Consider the following 22,528-nt stretch of genomic DNA (forward strand, 5'->3'; position numbering starts at 1 on the left):
GACAAATTAGACCCCCTACCTTTCTAAATTATGGCATAGCTTAGCCTTCTTAAAGACTAGCACAATGCATCAAAATGACTATCTGTGTTCTCAAAAAGTAAAATTATTTTTTCTTGGTGTATGGTGTTAATATTTGCTAGTATAGGTGTGTGTGTGTGTGTGTGTGTGTGTGTGTGTGTGTGTGTGTGTGTATGTACGCATGCATGTTTATACATGTAGATGTAGAAGTTAGGTGTCTTGATAGTATATACTTCATTATTATTATCTTCTTCCTATTATTATTATTATTATTATTATTATTATTATTATTATTTATCCAACCTAAAGATCATTGATTCAGCTATGCTGGCTTGACAATGAGCTTCAGGGATGTGATTGCCTCTGTATTCCACAGGGCTGGGGTAACAGACACATATCATTGTGCTTGATTTTTTTTTTTTTTTTAATGTGGGCTTGGGTACCTGAACTCAGGTCTTCATGCATGAGTGACAGATGCTTTGCTGACTAAGGTCACTCCACCTCCTCAGATTAGGTTTTTATTTTTTAACAAAAGAAAACAATGCTTCTTAGATCAATGATGATGTGAATGTCACTAGGAAACCAGCTCCTTTGTTTCAGAACCTTTCATAGGAAGTCATCTCTTATTTTACAAATATATTGTAATTTCTTCACAAATTAATGCAAATTCAGGGAAGACTTTATTTATTACATATACTACTGGGTTTGCTGCTCATTAGAAGCTTGTACTCATCACTTCATAGCTGATAGATTATTTTCATTACATAGTATCTTTAAAGGCTATTTGAAAAGTGGGGGTTATCTTCAGCTAATGAGCTTCCAATGACCAGAATGCCATCCTTTGTTAAGGTACTTTGGAATTTGATTAATTGGAGACCAGCCCTGCTTTTTCTGCTAGCGTCATTCATAAATCATTTCCCATGGTCTGCAAAGAAATTGTTCCTGCTCTGTTACTGGTAGGCAGCTCTGCAAAAACCATCTGAAATGGTCTTGGTTCCTCACAGGTTCAATTTTCTCTTTATAACTGTACCTACCTGGAATTAGGAAAACACAGAAACTATATATGTTGCCTGGTGTTTAGTGTAAATTGATTCATTGAATAACTGATTGATGAATAACATGAAGACAGGATGATGACTAAAACAGATGCTGAGTCACGATGAGCAGCAAGCCTTGATTTAGGCACTGAAAAGTATTTTGAAATCTTCCTGGATTTTTTTCTTCATTTTTTGGAGTGCTTTTCAGTTTTGTCTTGAACAAAATCTATAGCTGAAGATTTTTGTGAAATTTCCCCATCTTTGTTGGGTGTGTGGCCTTGAGTGGAAAGTTAAACATTGGTACCAATTTTTAAAAACAAAATTTCCAATGTTAAACATATTTTAAATGTCAACAATTGTTAAAAGCAGTTATTGTTGGTCACTGTCTCTACCTATTTTGATTGAGGTTTGCGGACATCTAACCTGTTCCTAATCCACAACTGACAAAGCCTTTTCCTCTGCTTGGGTACAATAGAGTAATTATTAAAAACGAAATTTGTGTAACAGGCAGCACTTTCTATAGTCATCATGCAGCTAGTTAAGCAGGGAGGTCCAGTTCATTAGTCAAGATAAGCTTCAGGTACTGAGACACAAAATCTAAAAGTCTTATACTGTACATTTAGTAATCTTAGATTTAGAAAGCAATGAAATTGACTAATAGCAGACACGGTGTGTGTGTGTGTGTGTGTGTGTGTGTGTGTGTGTGTATGAAGATGAGAGGACCGTCTTGGGTATCATTCCTCTTATTGGCCTGGAGTTCAGTGATTAGTCTACACTGGTTGGCCAGGGGTTCCAGAGTATGCATCTTTCCTTGACCCAGGACCCAGATTACAAGCACATGATACCATTCCTAGATTTTTGTGTGTAGGGGGGTTGTGGGTATTCAAGTTGTGTCCTCCTTGAAAGGCAAGCACTTCACCAATTGAGCCATCTCCTCATTCCCAAATAAAAGCAGATCTTTGGATTTCCAGGCACCTAGGAAGAAACACGCTAAAACAGTTCCTGCTGGGTTTGGCCTAGGAAATCTAGCTGATCATCATGTAGTTCTGGATCTTTACTTCTGAGTTTCTCCTTGATACAATGAAGCAGAGTTGCTTAGCACCCACTATTCCTCTGAATTGAGCTCCACCTTGCCAGGATTTCATGTCTTGTCGCCAAGAAGGCAGGGGTTGTTATTCTGCTCTTTCCAGTACAACCCCATTGACTTACGGACAGACATTAATCTCTTGGAACCCAAGCTTCCTGTAGAATGGACCATATGTCACACCATATGGCATTTCTATCTTTAAGCCTTTTAATGTAATATTATGCTTCATGAATTTTGGGGAAGGGGCCATCTCATAACTTCAGTTGACAGTCAGTGGTTGGTTTTCTTCTATATTAATATCTGAAAGATTTTCAAAGTGTTAACTGACATACACCATAAAAATGGGGGGTATATTTTCATCACTATTGATTTCAGGACAGTTCATGCAGATTTACATGGTAATTTTGCTATCTCTTGTGCCTAGACAGTGCTGTAGAGGAGGGTGGTGTCAAGGCACACATTCTGAGTCTCCATTTCCTTCATTATTTTCCAGGGGCACACTTTGAATTTTCAAGGGGTGTGCTAATAAGGCACAGTCCACGGATGCTTTGTGGATGCTGGTGCTGTGTTCTCTGCTCTGTGCCGAGTGTCCTCTTTTTTCTCAGCACTTTGGGACATTATTCCATGCTCCTAAAGTGAAGTCCACGGATGCTGGTGTTGTGTTCACTCTGTGCAGGATGCTGCTTTTCTTCTCACCACTTTTCAAAATTATTCCACAGGGCTCAAGGTAGAAAGCAAAAACTGCATTTTTTAAAAGAAAAGTCTAAATTCTTCTTTAAAGCTTGTGGAAATGGAAAAGACCCATGGAGGCTATCACAATGCAATTGGGAAACATGCCAGAGATATTGCAACAGGAAAAAAAAAACCAGCATTTCAAAATTAAATTTTATAGGGGAGCTAACAACTGCTGAGAATTCTTCCCCTTAATAGTCTTGCCTTGGAAAAGAATCCAGGGATTTATATACTACTATAAATCTGAAAGGAATGACATAGGATTTTGTATGGTAATTTGAAAATTAATTATTGATATATTAGAAGCTGGGGTATAGCCTGGTTAGTAGAATGTTTACATAGCATGAACAAAACACTAGCTTTGTATCCTAGCACTACATCCACTGGCTATGGTGATGCATGCCTATAATCAGGGCATTTAGGAGGAGGAGGAGGCAGGAGGACTGGAAGTTCAAGGTCTCCCTCAACTAACATAACAACTTTGAGGAAAGTCTAGGATATATGAGACTCTGTCTCAAAAATACAAAAACTAAGGCAACATAAAACTTTTGTGTTATACTCAGTCATCTGTTGTAAAATTACCATATATGAGCATGAGATGCCAGAACACTTAATTACATTGCTGAAGAATTTTTAATGGGACCGCAGAGTAAGGATGCTCCAGTTTTCTCTCAGAGATCTCTTTGAAAACATCCCAACATCTACAGGTGAATCTAAATCCAGAGGATGACAGCAGCAATGACCCCAGCTTGGAAAAGTTGTATAAGCACATTCCCCAGGTAGATTCAATGTTTAGTTTCTCAAAAGTTGCTGTTCCTGTTTATATGCATTTTGATCTGTAGTGATTCCCTCTGTTTGCCAGTCACAGTTTAAAGTGTTTTATTTAAAGGCATTATGGGGTTTGAATTGTGTCAAATGCATCCTTGACACCTGTGTAAATGTTTCAGGAGAGAATTATGGAATGGCAACATAATTAATTTTCTATTGAAGAAAGCCTAATGGATTATAGAAAACACCAAAATTGGCATGTGTAATTTAATACCAGGCTCTTAGTGTTTCCCCTGAGGTGTTAGACTAATGAAGTAAGTAATATCACAAATAGCAGCTCACTTCCCTTTGTTTATTCACAGTTTTGTTGCTTTGTGCACCGTGTTTTCCACTTCCTAGTGAACAGTGAACTTGAAACCATTCTCAAGATTAAAGAAATTTCCTATTTCAAATAAAGTGACGTTATTTTTTCTTTATCTCCACTATTGAGAATATTATAGAAACACACTGTTTAATTGATTTCCCATCCTGGGACTGATTGATTGCTTCTGTTAACTGGAAATGCTAAAACTGTAGAGTTAAAATAAACACTGATTTGAACTCGATTTTATTCTCTCGAAAATGGAAACTGATATTAATTAACTCAAATCCTTGAAGAATGGGTTTTTAAAACTTTCTTCGGTCAGAGTTTTTTTTTAAATCTAACTTTGTCTCTCATCATATCAAGAGATTCATATTTGATCACATCCACATTGATAAATATCACTCATTTTGTTTTGTCTGCTCAACACACAGTTCATCCCTATCCTAGCCTTCAACCCACACTTTTCCCCATAAGTCCTTATTTGTGCATAGTCTGCTGTTCTGCTATATTTGTATCATTATGTCCTGCAACACTTTTGGAGACCTAGACTTCAGAAATTTGTGAAATATAAAAAATGGAAGAGTTTACACTATCTTCATGGAAAATATGAAGACTTCATACATCAGCAATAGAGAGGATGCACCTGGAAACCAGAGACAGTAGTAATAGGAAGAACACAGCCTGTTGACCATGGGCAGCAGTATTGGAAAGTACACAGCCTGGTGACCATGGGAAACAGTAGTACAAAGGACATGGCTTGGTGACCATGGGCAGCAGTATTGGAAAGGACACAGCTTGGAGACGAATCTGACATTTTCATTCCATTTCTCATTTCCTTCTGCTATACACAGGTTTCTGGTCTTTTTGACATAATACCAACCTATCACCTCAGGCTAACACCAGACTCTCTCTAAGGGGACAGATACTGTATAGACAGGAGGATGTAGTGATTTTTAAAGGCCAAACATGGCATAGTGATTTTGTATTTGAATAACCTCAGGGTAATTTTGGACCTTCAACTACAACATTAATCTCAGTATAAAGGAACAGCAGTTATCCCTGAGCCTCTGGGAGGCCGTGTGTCTGTGTGCCTCTTGGTGTGCTGTGCTGTGTCCCAGAGAGCATCATTTCCAGTAATCACCCAAGCTCCCTCATTGAATGTCCTTCAGCTGGGCCAGTCAATGAGAAATAAAGGCAAATAATATTGTAAGTGAGGGAAGGAGGAAGGAAGGGAAGGGAGGGGAGAGGATCAGAAAGAGAAGGAGAGAAGAGAGTGTGGAGAGAGGGAAGAGAAAGGAAATAGAATGGGGTAAAGGCAAGAAGAAAGAAAAGGGGGAGAGAACGAGAGCAGGGGAGACAATGTTTCTCTTTGTTCTGGTGTCTGAACTTGAAGACATATCTTTAATTAATGCATTAATAATTAAGGCTCTGTGTGTGTGTGTGTGTGTATGTGTGTGTGTGTGTGTGTGTGTTTGTGTGTGTGTGTGTGTGTCCCAGTGACTGTGCTCAACAGCATGCATATGGAAAGCAGAGTATAACTTCTAGGAGTTTGTATTTTTACTCTGGGATATGGGCATCAACCTCAGCTCACCAGGCTTGTCATCTTGCTGCCCCTGGTACTTCAACATTAACTGGTGACAACTTCGTGGTATGTGTTCATACATGCAGTAAGATGCTATCCTGACTCAGTTTCTCTTGCCTTCATTTTCCTTGCTGGGATCTTCTCGACCCCCTTTCTGTCACACACTAACAAGACTTCTGGAAGCAATCTTTTCACCCAGATATCTTAGTTTGGACTGATGCTCTTTCTTGCTATTAGCTTGATCTCATTTGAAAGTTTTATATGTCAAGGATGCTCATTCCTGCCTCACTCTCCTGCCTCAGGACTAGATGTCACAAAGCAGTCCCTTGCTGACAGGTAGAGCAGGGAGTAGTGCTTGAGAGCAAAGGGTGCCAAGGAGGACTTGGCTTGAATTTTGTACAGTTAAATCAAACAGTATTTTGTCTACTTTCTTCCTCAGTAGAATTGGATTTGTAAGTGTGTCATCACTCAGTTGTTCTGAGGGCCAAATGGAACACCACGTAGAACTCAGCAGAGAACACTGTTCCAGGTACAATTTTGTTAGCCAGCTTCCTTCTCCTGCTGCCATATTTTTCCTGCCACCACGAAGGACTTTTTCTCTCTGGAACTGGAAGCCAAAATAAACACTGTCTCCCTTGTCCTTGTTGTCACCTCCCACATCCCTTCACTGGTATTTTATCCCAACAACAGAAAAGAAACTGAAACAGTGACCTGAAAAACATCCTTCTATTTCAGAATCACGTGTCACTACAGCTGGCAGGATCCACCCTGGTTACCTATTTGTCACCCTTCCTACCCTGCCCCCACCCCTTTCAGCAAATTCTGAGACATAGTGAAGATAGTGTGGCTTGTGAAGTGTAAAGCTATCAGCAGGAGAACTCACTCAGGTCCTCCAACTTAAAACCCAGTACCATTTTAGTTACAATAGGAGTGGAAAGTGGGTTTCATCTTGGCACTTTCCTAGGTCCTAGATTGCTGCTGGCTGACCAAACTTTCTCTTGATTGTTTAGTAATGTCTGCTACGGGTTCTGGAAGATAAATGGTTGACATATATTGGAAAAGTCTGTATCTGATCTACGCAAGCCTATGATACTGGACATATGTTTAATAGCCACATGAAGATATCTCTAGGAGAAAATGTGAGATGTAGAATATGCAGAAGGAGAAACCTTAATTGTGTGTATGTATGTGAGTGAAGAAAGAAGCTTTTGCCCGTGGAGCTGTTCCCACCTGAGGGACTCTGGAACTATCCAGTGACTGATCCCTTTGCTTTGCTTTGTTCTTCTTTGGTACCTGTGGTTCTGTTCATGTACCATTTGTGGTTATGAAAATGGAGCCCAATGCTTTTACCCCTGATTTTTCTCACTGCCAAAGTATTTCCTTTGTTTCTTTTAAAAGCCTCAGTTCATAGAACATTCACATAAAAGAAAAGCACACACTTCCTTTATGCACCTTCCCAGTAGACCGCCAGGAGGCTGCTTGCTCTTCGGAACACATTGTGTTTAGTATAGATTTGCCCAGTGAAAGACCTCAAAGGGCTTCACAGAATGGGATGTGCGATTAGACAGAGTTTCCTATTGAGTTTGAAAAGCATTGCATTACATGGTCTCTTTCATGTCCAGGGAAAAAAATAACAGAGAAGGTGATTGTGTGCCCTTAAGCCACACAGCAAGCCAGCATAACCTCTGCTTCTGAATATGTTTCTGTGTTGTTTCTCACTGTGTCCTTGTGCTCCTTTCCTGGAAGATCAAGGACACAGCAATAATGTCATTTTAGTTTCACCAAAGCTCTGGGCTAGTTTCTTCAGAAGCACAGCAGGCAGGGGGAAATGAGCCATGTTCTACCCCTAGGGCCCTGTCTGCTTTCATGGAAGCTGACTCTGGCTTCATTTCTGGAGTGTTAATCTTGAGTCTGACCACTTCAGTTTGAAAATCAGGCTGAAGAATCGTGAGATCTGTTGACTGTGGCCAGGGAAGAACTGTGTGGATATCTGGGCATAGACCCTGCAGATTGGTGCTGCAGAAGTGATGCTCACACAACCAAGTAATGTCTTGAAAGGTAAAAACTAAAAGCCATTTTCACCAGTTTTTAAGATCTCAGGGCCTTCACAAGACATCAAAACCGGGATGTTACTCATCTTGGTAGGATGACTAAAGAATTTTATTTAAAACTTGCTCAGCCAGTGAAATAATTAGAGATTGATGCACAAATATGTAAAATAATCTTTGGAGTCTGTTTTTGTTGTTTGTGTGCACATGGTTCCAGGGTTGACCACTTGTTATTGTGCATATCTATCTATCTGTCTATCTATCTATCTATCTATCTATCTATCTATCTATCTATCTATCTAATCTGTGTATGTGAGTGTAGTAATAATATTCAAAGGAAAAGAGGCCATCAGTTTGTGTGGGGGGCAATAGGAGAGGTTTGAGGGAGTGTACATGGCAGGGGCTGGAGGGAGTAAAGGGAAGGGGGAAGTGATATAATTATATTTTAATTTTAAAAGTATATTGAAAATGAATAATAAAAAATTAAAAGAATGATGAAACTGTTTTAGGTCACTTAATTTTTTTTATTATTAGAATTTTGCTGCTGCTTTTTGGCCCCAAGTTATAGGCATGTTGCCGCACATTTTCTCCCAAGATCTCTGTTTTAGGGTATGAATTACAGGAAGTTACTCACAATCTCAAGGAAAGGAAAAACAGTTTCATTTAGAGGACTGTCCTCAGTCCTCAGGAGTTAGAACTTCTGTCTGCTCTCTTTGTATCCACATGACTAAAGTCCAGTTCTTTAAAAATGCCTCCTCAGGCATTTCTGTAGAAGGATGCTGTGTGACACTGTGACCTTTTTGGTAGTCCTTCATGGTGACTGTGCCATGGTTTTCAGTGAAATGCCTTCACAGGAAGACAAAACAAATTCCACTTACTTTTTAAAATAAATTTCTGTAATTCAATAATTTGTCTAATTCTCCCTTCTTGGGAAGGGACCATTGTCCTTATGTTTTAGCTCAACGATGGAGCTATTTCTAACAAAAGATCCACACTCAAGAGACATTGTATAACCAAGTATGTCAACTTGTACTTAATAAAGTTCCTTTAAAGAATAGGGTAAGAGAAAGTGAGAGGCAGAGAGAGAGAGAGAGAGAGAGAGAGAGAGAGAGAGAGAGAGAGAGAGGGGGGGGGGGTTTACATGAGTAAAGGAAAAGCCACCTCAGATAGAATTTATCAAAGTGTTGTGTGGTTTTTCTGTGGCTCTTTGCAAATGGATTTTTCAGTAATAAGTAAAATGTCAGGGTGACCTGGATGGAATGAATATCTTAGCTTTTGAAGGTCATTAGCAGTTATCCTAGCACTTCTATGGTGGAGAAAGCTCTCAAAGACACTGCATCATGCTTCCTCTTAGGAGAGCCCGCACTTCTCTTATTAGGTGTCTAATTTCTGAAGGGGTCCTATGTACAGATGCTTTTTCTCTGGCCCATAAGCCAGGATTTAGGATCATGGCACCATTCATTTCAGTGATCTGGGAAAGAAATAAGGATTACGAAGACTATGTCACATCAAAACTATTCTGTGAGCTTTTCCAATAATGCATGGATGGACAAATGAGTAGGTGGATTATTCACCTAAACTATCTGCTAATTGGTAGGTAGATACATTTCTTTTATTATCAAATACCTGGTTATTCAATAATGTAGCCATAGAAAATAGTACAATCTTCTACAACCTTGTTCTTTAGAGATAACCACTGTGGCATTTTGACAAAGCTTAATTTTCTATCTTAACAAGCATATTTTAATAGCTAAAAGAAAAGTTGTTCATTATTTTATATCCTTCCTTGTTAGCTTAATGTTATGAAACTGATACTTTCTTCATACAATTGAGTATCGTCTGGTTTACTCATTTCCCATTGTATCATTATTCAAGTTTCCTACATAACTGATTATTTACATTGTTTCTAATTTCAGTGTTATTAGTAGGAACTTAATATTCTTATATATACATATATTTCAATCTACACTGATAATATTTTTTAATTAATGATTTCTTTTTGTGAAACATCACTACTTGTCAGCCCAATGATGTTGCACCAATGTAAGCTCCCACCACCATGCACAAGTACCAACTTCCCACAGTGTTACAAATTCCGAGTTATTTTGCATATTTGAAAATTCAGTCTGTAAGTCTGAGAACATGAGTATATAGAAGGAGTGGCCCAAATTTCACTTACTTGAATTTGAAGAACAGGAAGTGACCAAGGACACTTTCATTAGAGGGAATCTTGGAGGGAAACAGGATCTTTGGGTACTCAGTGGATGAGAGGCTGAACGCAAAATGCTGGATTGTCCAGACAAAGAGGCAAGGTAAGGAAGACCAGACACTATAGCACAGATCAGGGTGTGGCTCTCCTCTGAGTGGTCAGAGCAGCAGTAGGAGCAGAGATGGGTGACAGAAAGCTTGGGAATTGGTAAACATTTCACCAAAACATTTCGTCTTTGTTTTGTGGATCAGAGTTTCTCACAAGACTTTCTCCTGATAAAGTGGTATGCCCTGGTTCAGGAAAGGTCCCCTTTCATGGGGCAATGTTATTTCTTTTCTTCAAATTCCAGTATCTTCTAATCTATGACCTTGTTTGCTATCACTTACCTTTTTCATTTATGACTTTGCTATTTAGCTACATAGATTGACTTTTCATGTCATCTCAAAGCTTATTAATTCCTTACTGCTCAGGTGTGGTTGGATGCTGGGGCCCTGAGGCCATGGGATCCTGCATAATGTTCTGTAGTGTAGTGATGCTGGGCACAGAGGGACTCTGTGGGAAAACAGATGCTCTCTCCTTGTTCCAAGAGGACGTGTGTTCGTGCTCGTGTGCGTGTGCGGGTGTGTTCATGTGGTCATATTTGTTGTATTTTCAGCAGGTATATAAGCACAGCACAAACACACTAGGTATCTGTAGCAAATGCATTAATGAATGGAAGGGTCTCAGTAGAGGAATGATAAAAGGTATATGATTCTAGTTTACAAACAGACCAAATGGTAACAGGGACAATGAGCTCACAGAAGATGATTATGGGAGGGAAATTAAGAAGCTATCTTATGAGGGGTAATAAGTGGGAGCATAAGAGGAAACTAAGCCAGTTGGAGCAAGAAATGAAGAAAACTTAAGGGAAAATAAGTTTAAGGCATTTATGAGGGGTGTGTATGTATATACTGCACATACATGCATGTGAATATATACCTCTAGAGAACCATGAGTGGTGATCAAATAGAAATGCTGTTTTTATTTCTAGCTTAATGGGCAGGTGAAACACAACAACAGACAGGCACAAATGTAATAGAAAAGACAATAATGACGGTGCCATTGTGCTTTTACAGTTCCTGAGTCAGTGTGAAACATCCCTGGCTATCTATTAAATACTTCTCATTTGTCTCAGTGTTTCATGTGTGAAATTTATACTACTCAGAGATGGACGTGGGATTCTTTCTGTAAGGTGCTTGTATTTGGAACATTTTTTCTGATTTATAAAATATTCATAATATAAAATATGATTACTTTGGTGGCTTAACAAACAAAATTGAATAAGAGCATAGATAAAGATCATTATAAAATTAATTATTTCCTTCTCATCCGGTTATGTGTTGATTATTAAGATGTTTTAATTTGCTAAAATGAAATAACTCATAAAGATCAGAGGTAATCCAAATTCTCTTTTTTATTTTTTGCAATCATTTTTGTGCTGTTGCTAGAACATTTAAAATGGCAAGCAACATAAAATTCAAAATACTCATTAATCTTATACTTCGAATGATTTGATATAAAGCTTAATTATATGGAAATTAGAAAAAGACAGTTTATTGATTTCTTAGCTTTGTCTCTAATACTATATAATTAGAAGCACAATTCATTTTATAGAAGAAAATAGCAGTGTGTGACTTTTAAGTAAGTTTTGAAATTATCTCAGAAAGTAATTTAGAAAATATGATTTATATTTAAATATATTTATCTGTAAGTGCTTGGTTATTTGATTGTGTAGGAATATGAGTTTTGATTTGGAAAAGATAGATTAAAAAATAAATGCAATAATGTGACATGTTTCAAAAGCAAGCAGGAGGGAGAGCATGGTTTTTCTGTTATGGGGTAAGGTGATGATCAAAGGTGGATGTGAAAACTCTGTTAATTCACAGGCTTAGATTAAAAAATTTCAATAATGGGCTTTTTGAGAGATGAGTTAATGCTATTTTGCAACATGATTTAACACATTTAGCATATCCTATTAATTTATTTAGAACAAAAGCATTTTACATAATGTAAACAGTCTCTCTTCTACAGAGTCTAATGTATTCAGGACTGGGAGTTAATTAGTAACTATGGTAACTCTTAGACCCACTAAGTCAAAATGCAAGGGTGATGCTTGACTGACAGTAGGCCTCTCCATAATGTGCTTTCAGCTTTTGTGAAAAATAATAAGCTAATGGGCTTGCCAAAGAGGAGATGGTGGGTAGGGATTGAAGATGGAATGCTGAGTTTACTTAGACCTATTTATGAAGCCCTATTTGTCTGCTTAAAATTTTCCTAGGAGCAGACAAATGAGCCCAGATAAATGTTTCTCACTGAGGTGTTAGAAGGATAAATGTTTCTCACTGAGTTGTTAGAAGGAATGTAACAACAGATAATGAAGGATAAACCGATGAGGGGGGTTCGGACAGTTCTGTAATGAGACAGCATCCTATGACTTGAGAAGCTTCCCACCTGGCCTCCAACATAAAACAAGATTACCTTTCAGAGAGTTTAAATATTAGATTTGCTGATGGTTGAAATATTCCATTTAACCAAGTAGGAGAAAGGAGATAACATTGTTTTAAAGGTCATTTAAAAGTGTTTATTTGGGAAGATGGATAGGAGGAACCAGAGGGGTCAGGAACACCAAGGAAACATGGCCCACAGAATCAATTGACTGGAACTCCAGGGTGCTAGCAAAGATCAGGGAGCCTGTAGGGGGTCTGACCTAGGTCATCTGCTTATGTCATGGGTGAGTGGCTTGGTGTTCTTGTAGGATTCCTAACAGTGGGAGCAGGGGCAATTGCTGATTCTTTTGCCTACTTACAGAACCCTTTTCCTCCAAATGGGTTGCCTCGTCCAGCCTTGATGTGATGTTATGTACCTGGTTTTATTGTAGCTTGTTATGCAGTTTGATGTCCCTGGAAGGCCTGCTCTTTTCTGAAGGGAGACAGAAGGCCAGTGGATCTGTGGGAGAGTGGAGATGGGGAGAGTGGAGATGGGGAGGGCAAACGGGGAGAGGAGGGAGTGGGAACTGTGGTCAGGTTGTAATATATGAGCGAAGAATAATTTTTTAAAAAATGCTTTATTTTGAGGCTGGAGAGATGGATCAGTGGTGGAGAGCACTTGCTGCTCTTCCAGAGACCAGAGTTGAATTCAGTTCTTAGCATCCACATGGCAGCTCATTACCATTTGAAACTCTATTTAAGAGAGAATCTGATGCCTTCTGGCCTCTGCATGCATCAAACACACACACACACACACACACACACACACACACACACACACACACACACACACACACACACGCGGTATGCAGACATACATGCATTTATTTTGTAGTGTCTTATTTTCATATCCATACACATAAAATAATGAAAATTTAAAATAAAAATATTTATTTTATTTTTAATTCATGTGTATGTAGGTGCTTGTGGAGACCAGAAGAGGGCATCAAATTCCTTGGAGCTAAAATTACAGGAAGTTGTGAGCCACTTGCCATGGGTGCTAGGAACTGAACTCTGATATTTTAAATTGAGTTGCGATTCTAGAAAGACTACAGAGTATTTGGAGGAAAATCCAAATGTGGGCAACAGTGAATAACTCCCTTTTGGGGGAGTATTCAAACAGCTTCAAAGCTATGCAAACTCCTGGTTATTTTCAAGTCAGTGAAATATTTGCACTTAACGTTTACTTTCTTCTTAGCCAGTGGCTGACTTGAATATGTTGCCATTTTATATATCTGTAAATTTTGTTATTAGTTATTTGAGAATTTTGGACTATGTATTTTGATCATATCCACTCCCTGCTCACCAACTTTTCCATCTCTTTTCCCCGTCTGCCCAACATTGTGTCCTCCCATACTCTCCACATCAAGACCAGTTTGTGCTGTTCAAATATTCTTGAATCTGTAGTCTTCCACTGAAGCATGGTCAATTTACCAGGGGCTATCCTCTTAGAGAAAACTGTCTCACCCTCTTCTAGCAGTTATAATGTACCAGTAGCTCCAAGGTCAGGGGTGTAATTGTGTACCTACTCCACTCTCCATGCTGGGATTTGGTCTGGCTTGGGTTTGCTCAGGTCATGTACATGCTGTCACAACCACTATGAGTTCATATGTGCAGCTGCCCTGTTGTGTCCATAACATCCTGTTTCCTTGTAGTTACCCATGGCTTCTGGCTCTTGGAATCTTTTAGCATCTCTTCTATAATGATCCCTGAGCCTTGGAAAGGAAACGTATGGTATATGTGTTCCATGTAGACATGAGCATTTATTTTATAGTGTCTTATTTTCTGTATCTTGGCCCATTGTGGGTCTCCGTGTTAATAGAAATACTACAAATAGAAGCTTTTCGGATGATGGCTAAGATATGCATTAATCTAGGTGGTAGTATAATAAATCATTAGGAGTTGATTTAGTCCCATGTCCATTTAGCAACATAATAGTGGTGAGTTCTTGACTATGGCCTCTGACCCTTTCTAGTCACAGGTTCTTGGCCAGATAGTGGTGCCAGGTATGGGTTTCATATTGTAGAGTAGGACTTAAATTCAGTCTGCAAGTGATTTGTTATTCCCATGGAGTTCATATCACTACTGTCCAAGTGGGCATATGTTGCTGGGCCAGTTATTATTGTAGCTTACAGGGTTCAGGGTGGGGTAAGACTGATGATTATGTTTTCCTTCTGGTAGTATATACATAGCACCTTTCCCTTTAAGTACTATAAAATGTAGCCAGTAGGGATGAGTTTTCCCAGATTGGTACCAGCTCAATTTCTCCATGTTCTATGACTTAAGTGTGCCATTTCTACAGAAACAGGGTCTTGACTGTTGATTTCTGGAGGGTAACTAGAAACATTAACAACAGCCTGTAATGTTTTTGGTCTATGGGACCTTGGTGGCCAACTATTCTTAATGAAGTAATTCCAAATAAGCAATATTGGAACAGGGCTTTTATTTGTTAATCTCTGGGTTTTAGTAGAAGCATTATTTTGTCACACTATAAAGTAACTATTTTTTCTCTCTCTCTGTCTCTCATATATATATATATATATATAATATATATATATATATATATATATATACACACACACACACACACACACACAGACACATTAGGAAGCTTCTACAATAGTAGGTTTCCATTATTTTTCAAAGGTCTTTAGTATTATTTACCTTTCCCTTTATTCTTTCCTTTGTTCCTCCCACTCTTGCATCAATTTAGCCCTTTCTGTTCCATTGCTCCCCTTTAGCCCTTTATACTACTGTGTTCTGTGTACCCTTCCTTGAAAGATGCTCTCCATGCCCCTTAGTAATTTCCTGATTTCTATGGATGTTCCACACTAAGCACACATATCTGAGGCTTTAATGATACACAAATGAAAGAAAACATAGGACATTTGTCCTTCTGTCTCTGGGTCACCTGACTCCTCATAAATATTTATGACTCCATCCATTTACTTGAAAAATTTATTTTCTTTTTCTACTCATTTATTTATTCTCTTAAATTTCATTTTACATTCCAACTAGAGTTCTCCATCCCACCCCTCCTCCCACACCCTCCTAAACGCTCCACCCAGCCCATCCCCAGTCTACTCCTCCTCACAGGTAAGGGCTTCCATGAGGGGTCAAGAAAGTCTGCCAAAATAGATTGGTGTAGGGCCAAGCCCCTCTCCCATGCATTAAGGCTGGACATGACATCCTACCATAGGAAATAGGCTCCAACAAGCTAGCTCATGTACTAGGTTTGTATCATGGTGCAAGTGTTCTTTTGCCACACCCACGCCAGCATTTCTTATTGGTGTTTTATTTTTAATTTTTTTGTTAGCTATTTTGACTGGAGTAAGAAGAAATCTCAAAGTAGCTTTAATTTGCATTTCCCTGATGGCTAATGGTGTTGGAAATTTTTATAACTCTCTGTTTAGTTCCATGCCTCATTTTTAATTGGGTTATTTTCTTGATACTTTTATTGAGTTCTTTGTATAGTCTAATACTAACCCTTTAATCAAACATATAGCAGTAAATAATTTTTTACCTTCTGTGTCCTGCCTCTTCACTCTTTAGTTTTATTAATTGTTGGTCTTAATGTTTGTGCCATTGGCATCTTATTGAGATAATCTTTTCCTGTGACTTTTGAATTCAAGTGTATTCCATACTTCCTCCTCTGTCATGTTTAGATTATTAGGTCTACCTGAAGGGAAGTTTCTAGGGTTCTGGAAAGAAAGTGAAGCCTGACTGGTCTTCACAAAGGTGACAGTAGTGGGGGTACTTGCTCAGGCGTGTTTCATCCAATTGGAAATGATTTGGGGATCATGTAGAGTTCAAAATTTTAGACTTGGTTTTTGTGCACTCATTACAGTTCTTGAGAGACCAATCCAGGTAGCTATTAATACACATATGGATAATTTCTTTTTCTTGCTGAATATTACCCTGTGGCAGAGATGTATCATGGCTTGTTCATTCACTGATGCACCTACTGAAGGCAATCTGGGGGCATTTTTAGAATGAAGCTTTTACACCAAAGCTGATATAAACATGCTTGTCCAGGATTTTTTTTCAGATATTTTAAATTTGAATTTGAAACAAGATTGTTTTACATGACAATCCCAGTTCCCTTCTCCTTCCCGTCCTCCCCTACTAACCCCCCATCTAAAAACCCTACCTATCACATATCCTTTCTGCGCTCCCTGGATGGTGAGGCCTTCCATAGGGTGTCATCAGATTCTATCATAGCCTTTGGGTTAGGGCCTAGGCCTACCCCCACTGTGTCTTGGCTCAAGGAGTATTCCTTTATGTGGAATGGGCTTCCAAAGTCCACATCTATGCTAGGGATAAGTACTAAACTACTACAGGAGGTCCCGTAGACTTCTGAGGTTTCCGCACTGTTGTCTAGGTTTTTGTAGTAAAATCTTCATCTATCTGGCATTCATGCCCTAGGGTGCAATTGCTTGGTTGTACATTTTATATTCCCACTAACACTGGGTTTCCCTGTGTCTTTACCAACCACTGTTGTTGGTATTATCCTTCATTTCTGCTAGTTACAGTTTTGCTGTGTATACACATAAAGAATAAGGATGCTGGGTGTCCCTCAGTGTGTGCAGTTTCCTTCTGACAAAGTTTTTTAGGAAGTGCTTTTTCTTGTATCTTGCCAAAAATTACAAGTGTTGATTTTGAAAGTTCTTTGCAGACACACTGCAGATACTGTAAATTTTTTGTTATATGTATAGTCCACAGATATTTTCCCCTGTCTTGTTTTCAACTTCCTTGACATGTCTTTATCAAAGAAAAAAAATGTGTCCTTTGTTTCAAAGTGCAATTTGTCAGTTTTCTGTTGGCAGATTATATTTGTGATATTTGTGACGTCTAAGAGATTGCTCCTCGTTCTACACTGTAAAGACTTTGCTGTACCTCTTTTCTAAAATATTTGTAATTTCACATCTGGTTTTTGACCTAATTTGAATTAACTTTTGTGTGTGTATTGTGAGACTTGGGTGACATTTATTGTTATTGTTATTATTATTATTGTTGCTGGATATGGACATACAAATATTGTAAAGTGCTTTTTTATTGTTGTTGGAAAGCTACATTTTCTTCCTTAAATTGATTTTGTGTATTTGCTAAGAATTAATGGTACATATTTTGGTGATTTTACCAGGAATCTTCTGTTCAACCCTGCTGGTCTCTCAATTTATGCCTCTACCCAGAAGTATTTTTTTAAATACTAGTGTATATATAAAACAAACCTTTTAATAGGATAGACAGATTCTACTTTTTCCTCTTCAAAATTGTTTTAGTTATTCTTTTGCTTCTTTTCCTCATAAGTTTTAATAATTTTTCTAGTGCTACAAAAGTTACTGATAGTTTGAGAAGAATTTCATCAAAATTATATATAAGTTTGGAAAAGGACTGATATCCTTTCCATGTTGGATCTTCCAGAGCTTGAACACAGTGTGTCTGTATTGGTAAAGATTAAGAATTTTCCAATAGTGTTGTGTAGTTGTTAGCATACTAATTGATTTTGGTATTAGTTTTGAATGATTGCAAAGAACATTGTATTTTTAATTTTCTTCCCACTCACACATTTATTTCTAGCATATTAGAATATAATTTTTATATGTTTATTTTATATCCTGTGATCTCTCAGAACTTACCAATTCTATGAAGTTTTTGTTGAATTTCTTGGTGACTTCTGTACTGGTAACAATGCCATTTGAGATTAGGCTAGCCTTATTCTTTTGCATTTGTGTCATTTTTGTTTTTTCTTTATGTCTTCTTCACTAGCCAGAGTTTCCAGCATGGTTAAATAAGAGTGAAAATGAACAGTCTTGCCCTGCTTTAGTCTTGTAGGAAAACATTCAGCTTTTCCACTTTAGAGGAAATTAATCTTTATTAGACTGTCTTAGAGTTTCTATTGCTATGAAGAGACACTGTGATCATAGCGACTCTTATAAAGGAAAACATTTAATGGGGCCTGGCATACAGCTTAGAGGTTTAGTCCATTGTCATCATGGCAGGAAGCATGGCAGCATGCAGGCAGACATGGGGCTGGAGAGGTAACTGAGACTTCGGCATCTTGATCCACAGGCAACAGAAAGTGAATTGTGTCATGGGGCCTCGCTTGAGTGTATATGACATCTTACCCTGCTCCAACAGTGATATACTTCCTCTAACAAGGTTTCGCCTACTCCAACAAGGCCACACCTCCTAATAGTGCCACCTCCCTATAGGGCAAGCATTCAAACACATGCGTCTATGGGGACCATACTTATTCAAACCACCACATACACTGAGAGAGTTACCTGCTATTTCATTTTTGTGAGTACTTTTTCTAAAATCCAAGTATAGATGTTTAACTTTGATAATGACTTTTGAGTATTGACAGATTTCACAAGATTTCCTCCACTTTTTTTTGGTTTTTCCAGACAGGGTTTCTCTGTGTAGCTTTGGAGCCTATCCTGGCACTCACTCTGGAGACCAGGCTGGCCTCGAACTCACAGAGATCCGCCTGCCTCTGCCTCCCCAGTGCTGAGATGAAAGGTGTGTGCCACTAATGCCTCCACTTTTTTTTAACTATAGTGAATTTCATTAGTATATTTTTTCAAACATTAAATCACAGTTTTACAACCTTGGGATAAATCCCACTTAGTCATGGTATATATTGATATCTGTGAGTTGTTGAATTCTGCTTATTCTGTTTTTAGTAAATATTTTTGTGACTATATTCATGAAGAACATTGGTTTATAATTTTTATAACATTTTTTTCTGATTTTGTCATAGAGAAATACCCTATTAGAAAAAAGAAAGAAAGAAAGAAAGAAAAGAAAGAAATAAAGGAAGAAAGGAATGAAGGGAGAAAAGAGAATGGAAGAACTGGATGTGGTGGTCTACCCTTGTCAGACAAGAACCAAGGAGGTACAGGCTAAACCATCATGTGTTCAAGACTAGCTTCAGTTCCATTACGAGAGCTTTTCTTAAAATGAAATAAAGGCAAAACCAAAAAATAAACAAAACAAAATAAACAAAACCTAACAAACCAAGGAAATGAAAGAATGAACTGAAGAGTTTCTTCTTATTTAATGTCTTTAGTGACTCATAGAATGAAGACTCATTCTTCTTTATCAAGATCTCCCTGGCAAACTACACATACCTGAAAAGTTTTCTTTTAATTTTTCCCATTTATTGAAAATAGATTTTTCCAAATAATATAGCCTGATTACAGTTTCCCCACCATCAAACCTCCCAGATGTTTTTCACTTACCCTCTCATCCAGATCCACTCGCTTTCTGTCTTTCATTAGTAAACAAAACAGGCTTCTAAGACATAATAAAAATATAATGAGATAAATAAAAACACAGCAGATTTGGACAATAGAAACAAAATGAAAATAGCTCAAAAGAAGGCACAAGAAAACAGTCTTGTTTGCACATTCGGGAATCCCATAAAACACTACAGAGGAAGCCATAATATATATGCAGAGGGCCAGTGTAGACCCTTGCAGGCCCTGTGCTTGCTGCCTCAGTCTCTGTGAGTTCATCTGAGCTTTGCTCAGTTGCTTTAGAGGGTCTTGTTTTCTTGGTGTCCTCCATCCCCTCTGGCTCTTACACTCAGAAAAGTTCTCTTTTGAGAGTTTCATTATATGCACCAGAGGAAAAGCAGGAGGTCACTCAAGCAGGATGATTTATAAGAAAAAAAAACCTGGGAACATTTTCAACATTTATTAACAGAAAAATTAAAAACTTAAGGTACAGACATAAAATATAACAAATGTGGATGGAAAAAAACTACTTTCACAAATAAAGACAATTGAACATACAATGTTGAGAGGGAAAGTGAAAGTGTTATGGTATTTTTATAAAGCAAATAAAGTAAATAAGTGTAAATATTATTTCCATAAGTACATATGTGAGTAATTCCTCTAAAAATGGTGAAATAACAAACATTAAATTAAAAATAGTTTTGCATCTGGAGGCAATCTTAAAGACTACTCAGTATTCAGAGCAGTCTATTTTAGTTCATACTTCCTGAATTTAACATAAATTATTTATATTTTTAATGCATTTATGATTGTATAAGCATGTATAATGCTCTATCAACCACAATATTATCAAGAAACATATATTTCAGTGTGCCTATGTAAAATTATACATCTTCAAAAATTATGAATTGATAATTTTCAATGTGTACTTCTAGGGTCTGATTTAATTGATAGGTACATTGTTTTCACATTGCCTTATTAAGTGTCCTGAAATTACTTAAGAAAATTATATAGCTTGGGTCTGATTTTCTAGTCATACTTGAGACATATCTGACAAAAGAATTTCTTTTTTATGGTTTAGTTAAATGGTTTATTTTTTAATTTTTCCAACTTTTTTATTTGAATTAGAAATAGGATTTTACATGACAATCAAAGATCCCTTCTCCGACCCATCCTCCCCTACTGCCCCCGCCCCCAACTAAAACTCTACCTATCACATATCCTTTCTGCTTCCCCTGGATGGTGAGGCCTTCCATAGTGTGTCATCAGTGTCTATTGTATCCTTTGGGATAGGGCCTAGGCCCAACCCCATGTGTCTTGGCTCAGGGAGTATTCCTCTATGTGGAACGGGCTCCCAAAGTCCACACCTATGCTAGGGATAAGCACTGAACTTCTACAGGAGGTCCTGTAGATTTCTGAGGTTTCCTCACAGAAAACCATGTTCCTGGGGTCTGGATCAGTTCCATGCTGGTATTCCTGCTCTCAGTTTGGGGAGCAAGAGTTCTCTGATGCTCAGGTCAGCTGTTTCTGTGGGTTGCACCAGCCTAGTCTGGACTGCTGTGCTCTTCACTGGTCCTTCTCTGCATCTGGGTTCCAGTTCAGTTCGGTGATTAGTTATGGGTTTCTGCTTCTACTTCTACTAGCTGCTGGATGAAGGCTATAGGATGACATATAAGTCAGTCATCAAGGTCATAATCAGGGAAGGGCATTTAAGGTAGGCTACTAGGAGAACAATACAAAGAATCAATATAATGAAGAGTTGGTTCTTCAAGAAAATCAACAAGATAGACAAACCTTTATCAAAACTTACCAAACAGCAGAGAGTGGACATGCAAATTAATAAAATCAGGAATGAAAAGGGGGACATAACAACAGACACAGAGGGAATCCAGAGAATCATCAGGTCATGCTTCGAAAACCTATATTCCTCAAAATTTGAAAATCTAAAGAAAATGGACAATTTTCTGGACAGATTTCACTTACCAAAATTAAATCAAGAACAGATAAGCAACTTAAATAGACCTATAACCCCTAATGAAATAGAAGTAGTCATCAAAAATCTCCAACCAAAAAAATCCCAGGGCCAGATGGGTTCAGAGCAGAATTCTACCAGAAATTCAAAGAAGAGCTAATATCAATACTCCTCAAATTGTTGTACACAATAGAAGCAGAAGGTTCATTGCCAAACTCATTTTTTGAGGCTATAATTACCTTGGTACCCAAGCCACACAAAGACACAACTAAGAAAGAGAATTGCAGACCAATATCCCTCATGGACATAGATGCAAAAATACTCAATAAAATATTGGCAAACCAAATCCACAAACATATCAGAAAAATCATCCACCATGATCAAGTAGGCTTCATTCCTGGGATGCAGGGTTGGTTAAACAGTAGAAAATCTGTCAATGTAATCCACCATATAAACCAACTGAAGAAGAAAACCACATGATCATCTCATTAAATGCTGAAAAATCCTTTGACAAAATTCAACATGCCTTCATGATAAAGGTCCTGGAGAGATCAGGAATAAGAGGAACATACCTGAACATAATAAAACAATATACAGTAAGCCAACAGCCAACATCAAACTAAATGGAGAGAAACTCAAAGCTATTCCTTTAAAATCAGGAACAAGACAAGGCTGTCCACTCTCTCCATACCTCTTCAATATTGTCCTTGAAATTCTAGCTAGAGCAATAAGACAGCAAAAGGAGATCAAGGGGATACAAATTGGAAAGGAAGAAATTAAGCTTTCACTGTTTACAGATGATATGGTAGTCTACATAAGTGACCCAAAAAACTCTATCCTACAGCTGATAAACACCTTCAGCAGAGTGGCAGGATACAAGATTAACTAAAAAAAAATCAGTAGTCCTGCTATATATGGATGATAGATGTGCTGAGAAAGAAA

General features: G+C 37.9%; 1 long non-coding RNA gene across 2 annotated transcripts in view; it reads right to left on the reverse strand.

Moving 5' to 3' along the window:
• Positions 1 to 22,528, reverse strand: part of LOC100760401 — a 72,622-nt gene that overhangs the window by 37,280 nt on the left and 12,814 nt on the right. Inside the window, exons 2-3 of one of the 2 annotated variants that reach the window (XR_003484117.2) lie at positions 19,618 to 19,672; positions 8,152 to 8,482 (exon numbers count right to left, since the gene is read on the reverse strand). This is a non-coding gene — a long non-coding RNA (uncharacterized LOC100760401). Of the gene's footprint in view, positions 1 to 8,151; positions 8,483 to 19,617; positions 19,673 to 22,528 lie in introns of those variants that run through there. The other variant, XR_004769365.1, reaches the window with a different exon arrangement.

This window comes from Cricetulus griseus, chromosome 3 (assembly GCF_003668045.3).
Source record: "Cricetulus griseus strain 17A/GY chromosome 3, alternate assembly CriGri-PICRH-1.0, whole genome shotgun sequence".
NCBI lineage: Eukaryota > Metazoa > Chordata > Mammalia > Rodentia > Cricetidae > Cricetulus > Cricetulus griseus.